This window comes from Dermacentor andersoni, chromosome 10 (assembly GCF_023375885.2).
Source record: "Dermacentor andersoni chromosome 10, qqDerAnde1_hic_scaffold, whole genome shotgun sequence".
In the NCBI taxonomy this organism is placed as follows: Eukaryota; Metazoa; Arthropoda; class Arachnida; order Ixodida; family Ixodidae; genus Dermacentor; species Dermacentor andersoni.
In genome coordinates, this window is record NC_092823.1 from 84,015,113 (window position 1) to 84,033,984 (window position 18,872).

General features: G+C 45.4%; 1 long non-coding RNA gene across 1 annotated transcript; it reads right to left on the reverse strand.

The window, feature by feature from the left end:
* Window positions 1-1,547: 1,547 nt before the first annotated feature.
* Window positions 1,548-16,228, reverse strand: LOC129380709 (uncharacterized). Its single transcript, XR_011890579.1, has 4 exons — window positions 16,097-16,228; window positions 13,447-14,754; window positions 6,359-6,442; window positions 1,548-1,785 (listed from the first exon to the last, which is right to left on the reverse strand). It is a non-coding gene; the product is annotated as an uncharacterized lncRNA (long non-coding RNA).
* Between the last annotated feature and the right edge of the window lie 2,644 nt (window positions 16,229-18,872).

Here is an 18,872-nt window from a genome sequence, read left to right on the forward strand (position 1 = left end):
GCAACTGCAGGCTGCACAGTACGCCGGCATGATCGGCCCACCACTTCAATTGATGCTGCGCACGTCAACTATACCACTCTGCATACACACAAACAAAGGAATGCATGGTCGAGCGAAGCAGATTATGACGGCACGCACGCAGAAACAAGCGCGGTCCCGCACGGTCGTGGAGACTTCGAAGGAACGGAACACCAGTGCTGACGTCACTACGCCGCGCTCGCATCGTCTGCGCCAGCAGCAGCGCGCGGCGCTCGACGGGTGGCGGAGCGACAGCGCAATTTCAGCCGACGATTACGTCACTCATAAGTGAAAAAATCCCCCCCCCCCCCCAATTTTACCTGCATGGTTTATAAGGTTCCCGCATCCGTATATGAGCGTCTTATTGAATTCGACAGATTTTTCAGCTTCCTTTTAACGCACTAACAGGAGCACTGTAAACTCACCCACCATTGACGCTTCCGAAGCGTACGCATGTGTACCGCATATATGACAAAGTCCTTCGCGTCAGCGCGACAACGCGCGAAAGCGCCTCTCAGGACGGATACCTCACGCACCATGCGTGTTGAGGAGGCTCAGCTGAAGCAAATAGTCGAACAGGTCCCGGTGGTCGAGATCAAGTCGATCCTTCATCTAATGAGCGTGCCAACTGCTCCCATTAAACAATAGTCTGGATGAGTCTCAGTACAATCGTCACATCCATCATCCCGTACTGCCACATAAACAGCAATTCATGCAGTCAACGAGCGTGGGTCAACCTACGACCCACGCTCAAAGCCGAGTGTTACCCACTGGGCTAAACCAATAGCAGGCTTGTGCACTCTGCTTCATGACACCATGCTACTTGGACAGAATTTTCCATTGCCATGCCCGGCGTGGCGAAAGCGGTGACGTCACAGCCATGGCCAAGCGTCTCAATGCACTTAGTTGCCCACTAGGAGTGCATAATTCAAAGGGCCGCTCAGTGCAGTTCACCTATACGTTAGTGCTTTCGCGTTCACAGCTCATAAGGAGTACTTAGATGTCCTCGCATCTTTTTTATTTCAAATTTACAAACAAATTCCAAAATAAACGGAAGTGAAAGTTGTCGTATAGATAACTTGCCACAGCCGAATTCGCATCTTCATTAGGCAGGCGGTGCACAATTATTGACCCATACCACGGCGGCCAACCGCCTGTCTACTTTCTTGTATAGTTCTGTATACGCACAGTCCGCACAAAACTCGAAACGTTGAATTTCGGATAACCTTCCGGTAACCGTACACCACAATGTTGTTCGCATGCACTAGTTGAGCCTCGAAATGCAATTACCGTGCTACGTTGTGAGGATGCGGAGACATTAAGCTTTTTCTCACATTCCGTAGTGCGGAAAATTGTGGTCGACCGAATGAGATTTGCAGTTGTAGGAATGTTAGCCAGCACTCCTTGGCTCTCCTCAGCTAATGTGGGACATACTTTGTGCTTGCGTAGTCCAGCTAAATACAACACCCGAAAGTCTAACCGACGATGACGCGGGTTCAAAGGCTTAACAGCGCAGGGATGGGAAAGCGCAAAACGTCCTATGTGCGAGCTTTGCTTTTATTTTTTATTTTTTTGAACAATTGCATTTGTTGCAAAGAGATTCCATGACGATGTTTGAAGGCTGTTGCGTTGTCGGCTAGAAGCCGCACGGCTGCTCGTACACTGGGTACTTGGGCGCCGAGCTGCAGTTCTCGTCGTAGATGAACTCACAGCAGTCGTTGGGCTCGTCGAGTGTGCCCCTGAGTCGCCACAGGGAGCAGCCGTTGCCTGGAAAGTCCGAACCATATAAAGGCGCGAAATCGAGACCGTCGAGGGTGCACAAGCTTTGCAAATCATTCTGCACTTAGAACGCGCGCCGTCTCACTAAAGGCACGGCGTGAGCGGACACAGTTTGCTCGAGTCAATATTCATGCGTACCTATTGATAGAAACTTACGCCGTTACTAGCTAGGATGCGCAGTAGTTACAAGAAAAATACTTCGTAAGTAAAGAAAATTAAGTTCTATAATTGACTCCCAGATTTATAGAAAACATTATTGCCTTTTTCCTACATTTAGTTCAGTACTCTAAGCGTTCTTTTTTTTTCTATTATTGTGAATGTGTTCGAAGTTGCAAGTTAGCGTCATTTTAACACGAAAGCGTTCATGCCGGGCTCCGCCGAAAGTTTTTCGGCTGTACTTACGTCAAGCGATCATCATCACGCTAGTTTCTTGGCATCGAGCCAACATGGTGAGCGGAAAGTGGGACCGTCGGAGAACGCCACCAGCTGGCCGGTGCTGCCGTGCGCGCATCAATATCTTTTTGAACCAAGGCTGGACATGAGGCAGTACGATAACAAGAGCTTGGTGGCACAACCCACCGGCTTATTCCAAAGGGGACGCTCGTAACATCCATCGATCTCGGCGGAACATGTGCGCGGGCGGTCGCGATGGGGACCAGCACAAGCGCACTCCGGTGCAACCATACTAAATAAAAAAACGAAAAAAAAAATTGACAGTGGCTTAGCTCAGCTGTGCCAGCATATACGTAGCGTAAAGGTACGGTTACGCTTGGTTAATCTCTTGCCTTGCTTGCTAACCTTAGCTTAACCGGCTATGGCCTTGTTTGGCCTTGTAATTCAAATGCCACAGTCTTTCAGATACGTCACAAATGTGTCCAAACGGATTGTTCACAAGTCTTGGGATTGTCTGTGACACTCTCTTGATCCTGCCGCTGTTGTTGGGAGGCCATAGCACGGCGTTGAGCTTCTTGGCGACGTTTTTTGGCTAGGCGTTCTTCGCCTTGCTCCGGTGTCTCGACCGCACGTTTTGTCTTGGCACGCTCGTTCTTTCGACGTCCGACGGCCAACTGCGAAGCGACAACCTCGAGCTCTGAAGAATTTAGGTTTTCCAGTCTTCTGCGCCGACTGGCGGCGGCTCGACTCTCCTTAACCTCCATGTTGAGCACGCTGCATCAACAGTCTCTCCCGCGCATTTATACGCACGGTGCGCCCTCCACGCGCATGCGCAGTGCCGCGCGGCGCCGGAATCGTAAATGCAGCAGCGGGCGCACACGGCGCCGGCGCCTCTGCGGAGACTGCGACGTCACACCTCTGGAATCAGCCGCAGTCGGCGGCGGCGAGGAGCGTGCGCTGGCTGCGGCCGCGGCGAGGGCGACGCAGCTGCGCCTCTCGTGACGTCACGTAGCTCTCGCGCATGCGCAGTATGGCAGGCGCAGAAGCTCGCGAAGCTCGGCTCCAACCCGCGTAGTGTAGCTTTACGCTACAAAACAATACAAAGCGCGCTCAGGCATCAAGATGCAAGACGAGACCGCGCCGCCTTTTCGTTTCAATCTGTGCGAATGCTTTTGCGTCCGCGGTGGCGCGGGCGTTTGAGACGCATCGCGTTTTCGCTCGCTAAAACGCGCCATGTGGGAACGACGCCGTTTCGTCGAGTATGCGGAATCACCGACGCGTCTTTTACACGCCTGGTAGCCTCCGCAGTGATATTAAAAGACGCAGCAGCACTGGCCTCGTGTGCACTGACCACTGTTATTGCCTCGTTCTTGGAGAGAAAGTGTAATTCACTATAGAAGACTGTGCACATTTACTGACTTTACTGTGCAACGAAGCTCGTCATTGCTTCTTAGATTACACTTTTCGCTTTAGATTTACGAGTAGGTATTGCTCATAACACTGAAGGAAGAAACCAACTTTCCCCTTTCTTTTTGCATTTATTTAAGTGCATTTTCATTTAGAGGTTTGCGTTGTGTATTGTACTTCTGTTTTTTCTTTTGTTTTCAAGCTGTTTAAGCTGTTTATATTTGTTCTAGAAATTATTTTTTGCCTGGTTATTCAATTTTTATTTTAATTGCTGTTGAGAATCGCAGTGAAATCTCAGATTATGAGTCCGCCTTTTGTATATTTATAAAGACCGAAAGTCGGGCTGGATCGTACGAATTCATGTTTTTACTGCGCGAAGAAAAGCGGGCACAACACGGGCGGCACAAAATCCCATGGGACTTGGTCCACGGTTAGTGACAAGTCGGTCATCGTTCTCCTCTTCCATAAAGGCAAGTACTCTTGAATTAAAAAAATAAGTGTTCAAGTGTTAAAACAACACAGTAAGATTCTCATTTGCCCGAAGACTTACGCGTCATCCGGTTGTAGCTAACCTTGAGATTCCCAATGTTCTCAGAAAAGGCTGTTTTATGTGTTCTTCATAGCCGTGAAATGTAGCATTGTTGGTGAAACGCATGCATTTAGGCTCCTCTGGGTCTGAAATGTAGTATAATATGGCCAAGCATTTCGACATAAGCGATTCTACTGCCTCTTTGCTTCTCAATTTGCAGGCTGCGTCGTTAGCTAACCATTCCAAATTCTCAATGCAGGATGTGAATTCCATTGTAAATCGTTAGATCGTCAGCATCCACAGAAACAGGACGCACTGACAGGCGGCAGGGAGGTTAGGGAAGGGCGTAACTAACGGACTTCACTGAAATTTAGTGAACTGATTTTTGATATTATAAGTGTACAAACTTTTCACGGTACATATATGTACTGCCATATATATACTGACATATAATGCCAGAGGATCGACCACGTGCCTCCTTTTGTCAGACAGTCCTGCCCTACCGTGCATAACTTCCATCTGGTTATACAGCTCCTGCGAGAGTTCCGTTTCCCCCATGGTACTTGGCTCAAGCAAAAGCTCGACTAATGGTACCAGGAATACAAACAAATGCACAACTTTCGTCTCCAGCACTCAAGCAGCTTTCGCTGATCTTTCTGTACGAGAAAAACAACGAGCATCATCATCTATATTGACATGCGTTAGTAACGCTGGAAGCCGAGGATGAAGAAGTGTGTGTGGTAGCTGCTGCAGAAACGAACAGTCAACGGCCGTTCGCTTGGAACTGACTGCTTGCCTTTTCCTCTCGCGACAAACTGTTGGAAGCGCTGGATACCCATCCGCCCTGCGCCAGAAGCTGCCGACGCCAGTACCTCGGGGACGGCAGAAATCCATCGAAGCAGCTGTCGCCTCCGATGTCTTCCACCGCAATACAGTCCCCTGGCAAGCTCCGTGAGGAAAATGTCAATAACAACCGCAAGCCGAACCGAGGGGATCCCAAATGCTGCCTAATGATGCATTGTCAACGCACCTCGCACGCCTAACCTCTTCCACGGCGACGCCTTTGAGGACGTTGAATACTTGTTGGACCATTTCGACCGGGTCGCCGCCTTTAATGACTGGGACGACCGCCGTAAGTTGAAGAACGTCTTCTTTTCCCTTTTAGACGTGGCAAGAGTGTGGTGCGAGAGCCACGAAGCTTCTATTACCAGCTGTCAGGCGTTTTACCGACTGCTTCGCGACGCCTTCAGCACCCCCGAAAGGAAAGAAAGAGCCGAACAGGCACTGTCTTAGAGGTTCCTAATGCCGAACGAAACCGTCGCCATATTCATCGAAGACATGACGTGATTGTTCCGTCGGGCGTTGGGCCGACCCACTAATGCCAGAAGACAAGAAGGTGCGTGTGTTAATGCGATGCGTCAAAGGACAGCTTTTCGTGGGCCTAGTGCGCAATGCTCCTACAACAGTCTCTCAGTTCGTTCGTGAGGTAACAGTCATGAAACGCATGCTTCGGCAGTGGCTCTAGCAGTATGAATGCCAAACCGCCACGACTGCTGCAGGCTCTCTTGTACCTGCAAATGATGGCAGGGAGTCCCTTACCGAACTAATACGGCAGATTGTTCGAGAACTGCAGAAGTTTTATGCATCAGCTCCGGCACCTCCGAGTGCCGCGGCTCTTACGGACGTCATTCGGGAGGAAATCCGCAAGGTGGTTCATCCCTCGCCACCAACACGTACCGAATGGCAGGAACCGTGCGAACGCGCTCCTGCCACTGCTCGCGCCTTCGTCGTCGTCTTCCGCAGCTGGCTCCGATGCCGCTCATCATGCCAGCGTTCCCACAATGCCCCCCCCCCCCCCCCCCCCCCTGCGAAGGCACCGCAGCACTGGCCCACTGCGAGTCGGTGCGGGGATTTCGGTCTCAAAATTCTTTGCCTCTACATATCGCGAAAGGGAAACACGTATAAAGCTGCGCTCAAACTTTGCATTAGGGTGTATTGTAATCGTCGGACATTTTTATGTCACCAATTCATTTTTCTGTGAGATCCTTCAATAGCGTGAAATAAAGTTTCAAAGACAGTTACTCATTTCCTTGCCTTCATTGCCTTCGCTAGCGAAGAAGCTATAGATGGCGTACTCAAATTTATTAAAAGAACGTAGTTTTAGAACGAGTTGATGACGATTTCTCCTTTCTGTTTCTATTCTTTGTAGCCTAGAATATATAAGGTACTTACCGTTATCAGCATAGCGGTGACGAAGAACAACACAACTTTCGCAATTTACGTAAATTATGTGGTAATCCTCCAGAGGGACATCAGCTACGAAAAAGCGTGAAAACAAAAAGGCCGTCAGAAACACGTCGATGAACCAGTGTTCCACCAAATGCAAGAAATGCCAACGACGTGTTATTGTTGAGGCCCGAAATTCTCTGAATAACCATCATAACCTCAATCATTCTAGATTAGCAATTCAGAAACCAACCCTGAACCTCGATTCCCTTAGGAACCACTCTCACATCTATCGTGCAGTTAATCATCGTGTGTTTCTCCATACCTGCCTCACATCGCATGCAAAGGCACGGGTTATGAACTAAGAAATGCTCCGAGCCTCGATTGAAACGCTGATTTGTTAGAGTCACAAATAGGTGTTTCTGAATAGCTTATGGGAGTGTTAACTAGTCAGCCATCGAAACAAGCATGAGACGTACACCCTTAGCTGGGTAACCCTTAGTATAGGTGCACAAATTCGCATTTATAAGGTACATTGTAACTAATATATTATAAGTTACATTGTAACTAATACAAAATATAAGGTACATTGTAACCAATATAAAATAAAAGTTACATTGTTACCCTTGAAAAATATGCACCTTTAGAGGTTACGCTGTACACTCTTAGCTGGGTAACCCTTAGTATAGGTGCACAAATTCGCATTTATAAGGTACATTGTAACTAATATATTATAAGTTACATTGTAACTAATACAATATATAAGGTACGTTGTAACCATTATATTACAAGGTACATTGTAACCAATATAAAATAAAAGGTACATTGTTACCCTTGAAAAATATGCAGCTTTAGAGGTTACGCTGTAGTCCTTTATTTTCTTAAAGCAAATGTAACCTCTAAAGATGTGTTAAATTTAGGGGTTACTTCAGTAACTTATACGGATATATTCTTCTTGATTGCATTCTATTTTTATAGCCAAACTAGAAAATTTGCACTGTTCCACTACAAGATATTGCCATATCGAATTGGGGCGATATTGTCATGCCTGCCAGCTGGCGATGTTCTCAACTCAGATTATAGTTATGCTGGTGTTTAAACTGTGGGACTATAAAAGAAGAGACTTTCACTGTCAATGCATTTCATTAAAGCTTTAAAGAGAGCATGTAATTTCCTCGGGTTGGTATCGACCCAAACATTTTTCTTTCAGTCCCATAATTCAAACTTCTACATGACAATCTGTGGCGAGAAGAAATCAGAGGCAACTGACAGGCATCACAATGTTGGCCCCATTCGAGATGCAGAACATTTTCAATCATGACGCCATGGTAGATTTTATAGATTAGCTATAACAATACAGCGCAATCACAATAAAGACATCTGAATAAATAGCCGAAGTAACCCCTAAATTTAACATAGCCTTTGGGGGTCAGTTCCTGCTTGACTGCCAATATAACTTAGCTGTAAGTTTCTAACATATACTGCCTCTGAGTTAATGTCCCTCTAAAATATGTGGAAGCCAAAAATACCTTCAGTTCCTAGAGTTTTACATACTTGTGCAGAAAAGCCACTATTTATTAAAAATCCATCTTCCAAAGGCACAAAATTACTTGAAGTACACTCAATGAAGAAAAACACTTGGGGAAGCGACATATGCATGAGTATTGTGGATTGGCCATAATAATTTAGTTCAGGTGAGCAAAAGCATACTGCAAAGCGCTGCTGGCAATAATATTGTGACAATGAGTTGTTTTAATGTAGCTGAAGGCAATGTCATTATTTCACTTCCTAACTATGCACCTAGCCTTTGTAATAAGCTGTTCCGTTTAATATTCTGTGAATGTTCTCGAAAAATAAGTTGGAGTACTCTCTCAGGTACGAAATTCTTTATTACAAGTTTATTGTTCAACAAGGTCTGATACAAAAATACCATCCATGAGACCTCCCATATAGTCATTGAAGCACAACTGTGTGAAATGACAAACATCAGAATTGATGCTATTTAATAACTGCAATACTAGATTTCTGCACAGGCACAGAGATATATACCGATCTGCTCATTGAGCAAAGGGCAAATAGAGTGCATTACATTTTGCAAAACAACAATCTACGTGGGTGAGTTAAATGCTTAAGCTATGTTTATAAGAAATTCTGAGGCCTATGAATACACAAATGAAATAAAATTAACCTGCCTTCACCACAAGGGAGAGGAACAAATGACTAGAGCAAGTAAATGCACTGCTTGTGACTAGAAGTAAACAATGTATGACGTGAAAAAAACAGCTGCTTATGGTGTAAGCCTCTCCCACCTTTGGAGCTAACCAACCGCATTGAAGTAAATCACACACCATGTTTTTTTTTTTTTTTTCTTTCTTTCACTTCAGAGTTGGTGAAAAACATGGAAAGCAGCGCGAACAGCACTACTCCATAGATTACATTTTTACTGCTTAGGAGCGCAAGGAGACGTTTCAGACGGGTAGAAAGCAGTCCTTTCACTAGCTTGTCTCCTGGCAGCACTATCTTTTTGCACGAGAGCAAGCATTTGGTAAAATGCAAATGGATATTCTAGGTTCTTAACATAATATGCCAAAAGGCAAAAAATAAGTGCCCGTTGTATTTCAGACGTGGAGACAGTGATGACTTCGGCTTGGCTGCCAGCAAAAATACATATCTTGTCAGGAGCGCTGTAAATGTGAGGTGCTGTTACTTGGAGCTCATCAGCTGGCAATGCCATCTATGAAAAGAAATTAAAGATGACATAAACCACTGCCCGAAATTTATTTATGTAGTTTAGAGCACGGCATGCATGTCGCATTTTCCCACATAATAAAACAAAGAGATGTACGAACAAGGGCAAAAGGAGAGAAGTCAGCTAGGAAAGCTGGCACTAGTAAACCGGGCAGGTGTGTTACTCACAGTCAACATGGATTGACTGTGCCTTAGTAGTTTGGATTTCCTAACTCACTGAAAACAACTAACGCTCAAAACTCTCATCTCTAGCCTAGTGTAGGTTGAGCCAGTTCCCCTGCGTTGTTTTCTTTATTGTTCGCATCTCTTACCAAAGTTTTCGTGGAAGAAATATCTCCACAAAAAGAATGAATAAATTGCCCTCCTATCTGTTTAAAAAATTTTATTCAGCCCAGGATATAAGCAGAACTTATTTATCGTCTGACATCTGTAGCCCATTATTTTAATGCTCGTAAATGAAAGGCAAGAAGAGGTCGCACAACAAGCAAGACAATGCACAAGATCTTCTCCCACGGCATAGATGTAAACCACATATCGGCACCATCAATGGCATATTAACCAATATATATATATATATATATATATATATATATATATATATATATCGGGCTGGTACTGGTAGTATAAAAAAGAAAAAAGATCGTACGCCACACACTGTTATTGCACAGTACATTTTCCGAACGTTTCGCTTTGACAAAGGCTAGTCCACCAGTCAAAATGTACGTCGCACTTATTTTTTCTTTATACGCACTCATGTTCACTATACTGACGTCACTACATATAAACGATCTGTCCAGACCAACATTAGTTGCAAGAAAACCTAAGCAACAACTATTACTATTAGAGCCAATTAGATCAATTTCATTTTATACACATTAGGACACATGATTGTATATGAAAGCTGATGAGAATCGTCGTAAAAAAGCAGGGCTGTTCAAGCAGCAGTACTTTCATATCGAATTCAAATATAATAGAAAGATGAGCCCTGAATATAAAATCAAATCCATTATATATGCATAAACTAAAGTACAGTGCGTAAATTGAGATTTTCTGTCATTTGGTTTCAAAGTTGTTGCAGTTGTCAGGATGACAAGCAACTTCAGAGAGAGGCACTAACTCAAATTCCTTTCATTTCTCAGGACACCTGCACTGTACCAGCATACCTCAGCTTATTCTGGAATATTGTGGTCACTTTGGTCTACATCTGCATTCTTTTCAGCAAAGATGCATCCCAACGACACCACACTAGCGGTAAATATCCCTGAACGGCAAACCGGCCTCCAGTGACGTAGAACGTCTACCGCGCGAGAGGTGTCTAATGTAGACGGAAATTCGGCCGGCGCACCGCCCGCCGCCAAAGCCACCTTGCCGCCTCACGTCCGACGGGCCAATCGACGACCGCGAAGCTGCGCGCCTCCGCCACCGGCAACGCAAACATCGGCTGCAGCTTCTGTTCCACGCAAATCCCCGCAAAATAATTTCCACTACATAAAGTGATGCGTACATTGTACATGTTACGCAAAACAATATCCACTGTCAAACGTTAAACACGAACGAGAGCACGGATACCTGTCCAGCTCCGCTGCACTGCATGGCTCCCGACGGCAGACGACGGGCGCGGCTGTGCTCGCATCACTGCCAACGGCGCCGCTAATATTAGCGTATTTTCTGCATTGTGCATAATCATTGCGAAGAGCGACAGCAACGGTATGAAATATTGCGGCTTGTGAGCGTCGGTGATTCATTCCGAAGCGCCATAAGCCTTCGCTTCGACGTGAACCGGAAAAGGCCTAGCGACGATATCGGCGCCGCCGATATCGATGAGGGGCGGTAAGGCTGCCGACGTTGCCAGAACGACCACTCCTCGGTCGCTACTTCGCTGTACGGATGCGACACAAATGGGTCCCGGCAACATCATATTATCACATCCTATCTACGGCGAGTAAATCTCGCCGTTCGCGAGGAAAGCCGCCGTCGAACGGCGGCCCGCGAACGGCGCGCGGCGGCCTGCCGTGCCGGTAACGTGCACGTGCGTCGTTTTTGAGCGTGGAAGAAACACGGATGCATTTCCGCGCATATCGCTGCTTACCCCTTTGCTTTCTCTCTCTCTTTTCTTTCTGCACTTCCCTGACCTATAATGAAAGAAAAGCTGCAGCCTAGCTATATGCTGAATACAGACAAACCAGTACAATGCAAGTACACTTACCAAGTTCGTCTATTTTCCCATGCGATCCGGGGCTGTCGTCGCAGTAGTCACAGCGAAGGTTCGCCGAAATGAGGACACTGAAGCGCTCACAGTCACAAAATGGCTCTTTGCAGCGGCCGCGCATTATCCCAAACAAGTCTCTGTTCGCCACTGCCATTGCCACTGACAAAATTGGCGCCGAGACTATAGCAACAAAACACACATACACAACTCACAACGCCATGTTTGCAACTACTTCCCGTCATGCAATGCTAAAAATATATACGGAAACGCGGAGAGATGACATAAGAACATGGCCGCTGCTTCTGTACTGAAGTACAGTAACTGAAGCACAATTCGGACATTCTGATCCGGCTGCACATATTCAAACGAAAACATGTTCGTTGAGAGTAAAACGAAAACACAAACTTATGGACATAGTGCGCTCTTGGAAACAATGCTGCTGCATTGAACAGAATTATTCTTTATAGCTATCATGGTGGTAAAACTTCAGCCAACTGTACTTTTCATCTGTCTACACGGCTCCGTGGTAATGGAGTGGCTGTATGCGGCTTTTCCGTGCTGGGTTTGCTGCGCTGACATGCATTGGCGCGTTGCATCAACCGTGTTGCTGCTGTACAATATAGGGAAATGTGGCGTGTTGCAGACGTTGACTCGTACCGTTGCTGAGTGCACAAAAAATAATGGGAGAAACGTGCCAAGCGTTTTAATGATTGCATTTTGTTTGCTCCGAATTCGCACCTCGGCTGCAGAGATTCTTTGCTAAAATGCTCATTTAATATATCTTCCGTTGGGGCAACACTCATTAATTTCTTTGGACGCTTTCTAGGCAACGACGCATTGCGCTGGATGGCTGTAATATGAGGAAAATGTTCGTACATCAGTCTGCGATTGAGCTTGCTCCATGAATGCACCCAACCAAATTCGCATTGAGTAAACACGGCAAAAGGCCCTTCCAGGTTCCTACCATACAATAATAATAACCATGCTTCTTTTTTCTCGCCTCATGAAGAAGGCAGAAGTGCGAGAGGAGCATTATTTTATGATGTTATAAGCTAAACGTATGTCAAAAGGGCTCCCCAATCCGTGAATGTGAGACCCATAAGAAACAACAAAAACACTTGCGGCGGCATGTGTCGGCAGCGGCATGCGACGGCAACGAGATAGATTTCTGCAGGACACATGTAGGGTCTGTGAAAAGCGCTAATTGTATATAATATTTGCTCAGTCGGTGGTTGTACTTCCGGCAAGAATCGTCATTAGTCTTGCAGAGCGTTCTTTTCCCGTGGCCTACATCCGATATGCGGCTCTGCCGGTTCGATGAGTAATTTGCTCTCAGTCAAAATTTGCGACTGAACACCCGCACAAGTGCTCATCAAGTGGATCAACCATGTGTGCACGCAGGTAACTTATCCTTCGCTTTGTTAATGTGTAAATTGCGAACTTCCCCTCCCTATATAATGTCTGCGTGGGGTCTCGGTTAAAGGTTACTAAAATTCTATAGGTTACAATATAGAGGTTACATGCTGGCAGCAGATCAATGTAACTAATAAGCAGCACCCGTCTCACTCAGTTTCGTCATTGTAACCCTTAGCATGAGCAATATAATGAAAACATCAAAAGGACGGTCGAAGTAACCGTTATTTTATTCGTTACTCACGTTTATAGGTATACTTATAGGTTACCAAGATTAGAGTGTAGTATTAGTACAACAAAATCAAGCACGATATTGACTTAGCGGGCGCCATTACAGGCAGAGGTAACTTAACGATATAAAGATAGAATTTTAAAGCAATGAAAGACCATGGAAATGTCAAGGAGAGATATAAAAATGCTAGACCGGGACAGGTATATAAAATGCTCATTTGATGAAGAACGCTAGCTGACCTTTTGTCACCGCCGCGTTTCAAAGGAGATATCATTAAAAGTTGATCTCATCATTATCACCATATGGTAATGAAATAGAGCATTAACGAAGTATCAGATAATGAGGCGGATAGCCCAGAGATTGGAAACCTCGTACATCCGTTGTTTCTATTGCCAACCTAAGCACATTCGCATTGGTTACCTTTAAATGCCAGGCTTCAGAGTTATATTGACTTCAATAAACAAACCTGGCATATTACTTGTTAATACTTACGGCTGTCGGGAGTGAAGCTGAGTATGTTTTTTCCTGTGTAACAGGGCAATGACTCCAGCACGAACTTCCCGGTTCTGAAATACATAAAGCAGACATGGATTTACGGTGCCTTGTTCGCTGAGGAAGCGAACGGCACGCGAGTTTCCCTACATCCTATTTGTTCAGACACGGCAGAAATGTCACCGTGAGCATTCTGCACAGATGGGCTCTATTGCACTAGATTTTGAATACGAAACAACGAATTTCACAGGCTGATGAATTCATTTTAGCACGTATTAATTATAGGTGCAAAAGCAGGTCATCTGCTACAAAAAAAAAAAAAAAGAGAAATGATAAGACCCCCTAACATTTGCATCGGTGAAGAAAAATTGCTATAGTTGGGAATCGATGGTCTCCAGCGGCAACGGAAAAAGAATCTTGGCATTTTCAAGTACTGACGAAAATTGGCATATGATTTCAGCCACCCGATACAACTTATCAGAACCCACTTGAGAGAGGAAGAGCACCTAAATATGCCATCTATTGTCTTTTTTTCTGCCATGCCCGTTCTTCACTTTTTTAGCTTGCTCGTATTTTTCGACGAGACGTACTTTCGTGCTTGTTGCTTTCATTTCCCTATACCACAATTTGCACTTGACCGGACACCCCTAAATGCAATCAGTATTTTAGGTCCTCCCCCTCATCTTCCCTTTTTTTTTTTCTAGTTTTTTCCTGCCTCTATTTTAAACATTGCAATGATTATCTTCCCGCTTTCTGAGAGACCTGAACCCACCGTACTGACACTGCCTGCGTTCACGTGAAACTAAGTCCACCTCTTTTTTTTTTTTTTTTGTAATTCCTCTTCGAAGAATGGGCAGTATTATCATGCCCCTTGTTCCCTCGCTGTCGCATCTGAACGCTTCACCCCCTCACCCCTTTGTTCTTTCGTTTCTTTTTGAGCACTTCTACTTCCCTCATTCTATTGTACGCGCTCGCTTATTCTCTTTCTCTATTTATGGCGATGGGGTTGAACGACATATAAATGCTCTCAAGGAAATCACTGTGTTCCCCTTGTCAAAACTTCAGCTGCAGAGGCATATTTTGTTCGACCACTGATATTCTATTGTGCTGCTTGTCTTATAAAGAGGAGAGCAAAAATTCTCACGTGTTTTGCTTTACGTGCTTCCCAAAAGTGAAGACGACGCTTGTCGTAAAGTTCTCGTAGGTGCCGAATCTGTTATAACGGAGGCACTTGGAATGTCCTCCGAAATTAGGATCTTCGTAATAGTTTCTGAACATGCAGATCCATTCTCCTATATCTGGGTAGCACTGGACACAACGAATTCAAGAAGTTTAACAAAATTATACAACTATATTCGGAACGCTCGTATTTTATATTCATTATTGTCCAGAAATCGTGGTGGGTTCTTGGAAGTCATTCTTGTTTCGCTGACTAAAGTAATTCCGCGCTTGCACGTAACCGAAACAAGGAGTTGCTTTCCTAAATATTCTCTCTGCCATCCGACCAATATTACTGACATGCGTTCAAAACCGTTATGCATCTTCTTGCCTGGTACTGCTATTGACGATTCCAGCATAGAAAGAATCAAGGAATGTCACGGACTGTGAGACCTATCGCTATATAAAAAGCTCCATTGGTATATGACACCACGATAGATGAAACATTTAGAACTGGAAACTACAGAACGAGCACCGACTTCCAACTGAAATTTTAAGGCCAAGCCCGTGAAAATATACATACATCTCAGAGCGTGCGCACAAAGCACGGGTATGAAAAGAAGAACATTAAAACGTTTTTAAGTACTCAAGTTCATTAGAATGCGAGGCAATTGAAGGCTGCGCATCGTATGCTTCCGACAGTCCGCCCGTCCGAGCTGGTTCAGCAGTTTGCCGTTGCCAGCAGTTCGCCATATCGTGGTGTTGGCAAACATGGGGACATATCCACAATCGCCACACTGGTGTGACCGGCGGGAGCTAGGTTGACCTTCCAGGCAATTGCAGGGCTCCCGCAGGCACGCATTATCGCAGCGCCCCAACTCTCAAACATGCACGCGATTGCTCGTACGCTCCGTAAATTCCCCATCTAACATCGTAAGATCAGATGCCATACTGCATAAAAGGCAAGGGTCCATTACGAACATATTTACATCAGTAAAGAATACGACACACACACGTGAGTTGCACAGGCTGGGCTCTGACTGCTCATTTGCGCACTATTCTGTTTTTTGTCTTTTTTTGTGTGTGTTCTTGCTTCTTCGTTTCTGCTTGCTGCTACCCTATCCCTTTTAGTGGGCACGCGCCATAAATGCGGATGATTGTCACCATGATCAGCTAGCATTTCGTGTTTGTGTTCATACCTTAGCTTTGTACCATCGTTCATAAATACAGTCACCAGCTCTCCCAGCTTTCAGCAATAGCCCCACAGGATCGCCTGGTGTTACCAGACAGAGAACTACCGGCATACTTTCTGACGTCAATACCAATGACACCGATGAGTCTTAACTTGCTGAAATGCGAAAACACCCGTGTACTTAGATTTAGGTGTACGTTAAAGAAACCCAGGAGGTCCAAATTTCCGGAGTCCCCCACTACGGCATGCCTCATAATCCGAAAGTGGTTTTGGCACGTAAACCCCCGTAATTTTTCTTACCTTGCTGACATCCTGATATTTTTGCAGATCACTTCGAGCTTCCGGGTAACTGGGACCCTGTGCGAGCACTCCTAGTCCATGTGCGAGCAAGGCGATTGCAGCGAACAGAATTTTTTGTTGCATGAGGGCCATGCTTCCCTGCTTGGGGGAACGCAGAGCGCTATGAGCGTTTGTGGCTTTTGTGTTAAACGTGAATGCACGCGAACACGATGTAGCAGTCCACGTCCTTTCTCATAAATCATGTTTGCGCAGGTGTTATAGGTACGATAGACACAGGAAGTGGACGATAAACTCTTTGAGCCGAATTACCCGATAGTCAGGAACTATCGATCGACAGCCGATACACCTGACTGGAAAGGTGTTTTAGAGAGCATGATACGAAGGAAATGGCTGCACTATTTTATGGCACAATGCCTGATCGATTTCTGAAATATAGCGGCAGAAATTGAATGCGTCCACGCACATAAACTCAGCGTTGCTCTGACGAAAGTTCTCTAATGTTATTGCACATGTACTCAGCTGCACCTGAAATATTTTGTCAGTGCCCGGTAACAATATTTGGGCCATATTGTTGGTCTTGTCGGCTCGACGTGTTACTCGGCCAGAAGAAACGAAACTAGTGCTGTTCAGTTCAGTCTCCACTTGGAAATATAGTGATGTTTACTACATGTTTGTGCAGGTCGCCCCATGTTAAAGGTGCAGCAGCAGTGGCGTAGCAACAGGGGGGGCCGGGGGGCCGTGGGCCCCGGGTGCAAGTGGCCAGTGGGGGGAGGGGGGGTGTCATATCCGCCTGAAGACACCCTTTCCGCCGGCTACACCTGGGGGGGGGGGGTGACAGAAGACCTATGGGCCCCGGGTGCCAGACGACCTAGCTACGCCACTGTGCAGCAGTCACAGGAAGTGGACGATAAACCCTTTGAGCAAAATTACGCAAAGGACGGGAAATATCGACAGTTGGTTACAGTGTTCACGAAGTGTGCGGATACTATGTACCATATTAGCAAATATGTATCAAGCCATAAAACGAGTTGTCTGGCCATGCACACATCGAACCCTCGAGAATGTCCAAAACGCTTTGCCAGCAATTGTCGTGCAGGGAGTGATTTCCTTTCGTTGTTATTTATTTATTTTTCACCGCGAATGAATGAAGCTAAGAGTTCCCCTCTTATTTTCTGGAATTAGATGATTGTTTTAATTTACGTGATGTTTAGTGTTGGAAGACAACGGTGAGATATAGAAGATGAGTCCTGCGGAAGCCCGAAAAGCGGATGAAAGGTGCTGTCCGGTAAGGCGTTGGTTCCGAGTTTGAATCCGTAGACCAGGACGAATTAATCTTCAACTACGAAGTTTTCTTTCTGAGAAACCCGCATGGGTTTGTAGCTCCGTGCTAGAGTCGGGTGGATGATCTTTTCTTTTTCTTTTATAAACCTCAGGTATCATCATCAACGTGGGTGATAATTCACAAATGTTATACGGCATTGTGTGCAGATGCGAGATCATTCGGGAGCTAGCAGCTAAATTCACCACTGATCATGCTTGGACGAATTAAGCACTTAGAATAAGTGTGGGTTTAAAGCTGAAGGAAAAGTGGTTTGAAACAAAGGCTAACTGATTCCCAAAGCGGTGTACAGTCGCGAGAAAAACATTGAAGACCATGTGGCATCAGTAAAAAATTTTATTTCCTATAGCACAGCATGGCAATATAGAACTGCTTCCATTCATTGCGTTAGTCAAACACGCGCACGCAGGCTATTTCAGTCAGCGTGGTCAGACTGTGAAAAGGAAAACTTTGAAGACAAACCGCACCATGAAAAACTTTTGCTCGTGGCTGTGCTTATAGTACAACGGGGTAACACGCGAAACAAGTTTGACGCTTTATTAAAGCTTCAACTGCACTGAAAGGTGAAAACAAAGCAAGTTGTTGAATCGGTTTCTCTACCCTCCTGACACAAAAAGAGTTTTTATCAGATCATCCTGCTCTGCAGCGCTGCGTGACCATTTGGTTGACCTACAAGGAAAGCAAGAAACACCAATCCAGCACAGTAACATTATTTGTGTCTGTTTGTTTGTGTTCCCAATTTACATGCGCAGCCCTTCACTGCTTTTAACATCCCGTGTTCGTCTTATCTGCATCCTTTTATGTCATATCTGCACCTGCCTTCAACATTGAATATTCCATTTATGTTTTACAGCTACTGCCGCACGAGGGACACTTAGTTACTTTGTTAGTCTGCCACACGCTGGCTTCTAGGCGACAAGGATCCAGTTGCAGTTGTCAGTTTTTTATGTCTTATGAGCCCTATTGCCTCCTTTCTGCAAATCTCTCGCAGAATGTTCCAGAACGCAGAATTAGCACTCCTACTTTAGTGTTTCCATTGAAACTCTTCATTGAGTTGCGGCTGTTCTCAATTTCCAGCAGTGCTGTTGCAACCGAGTTGTGCCACGAAGCAAACAAGCACTTTGAAGCAGATTTGCGAGGAACAGTCGAATGACGATAGCGAGTTGTGTGTCCCAAGCTACATGGCCGGGTGTAATACATACTGCACTGTGTAAGGCGATGCAAGCCTGAAAGAAAAGCACTTGTTCATCAAAAACGGACAGCGAAACATGGAAGGTGAGTGTGCTGAGCCCCAGACACGACGGAGCCTAGCAGGTATGAGTTGGCTGTTGGTTTGTGCTTGTCTTTTTTTTTATTGCCTGGTTTTGGTATATAACTTTTCACAAGAGAGAACAATCACCATAACGAAAACTAAAGTAGAATATACATTTGCTGAGT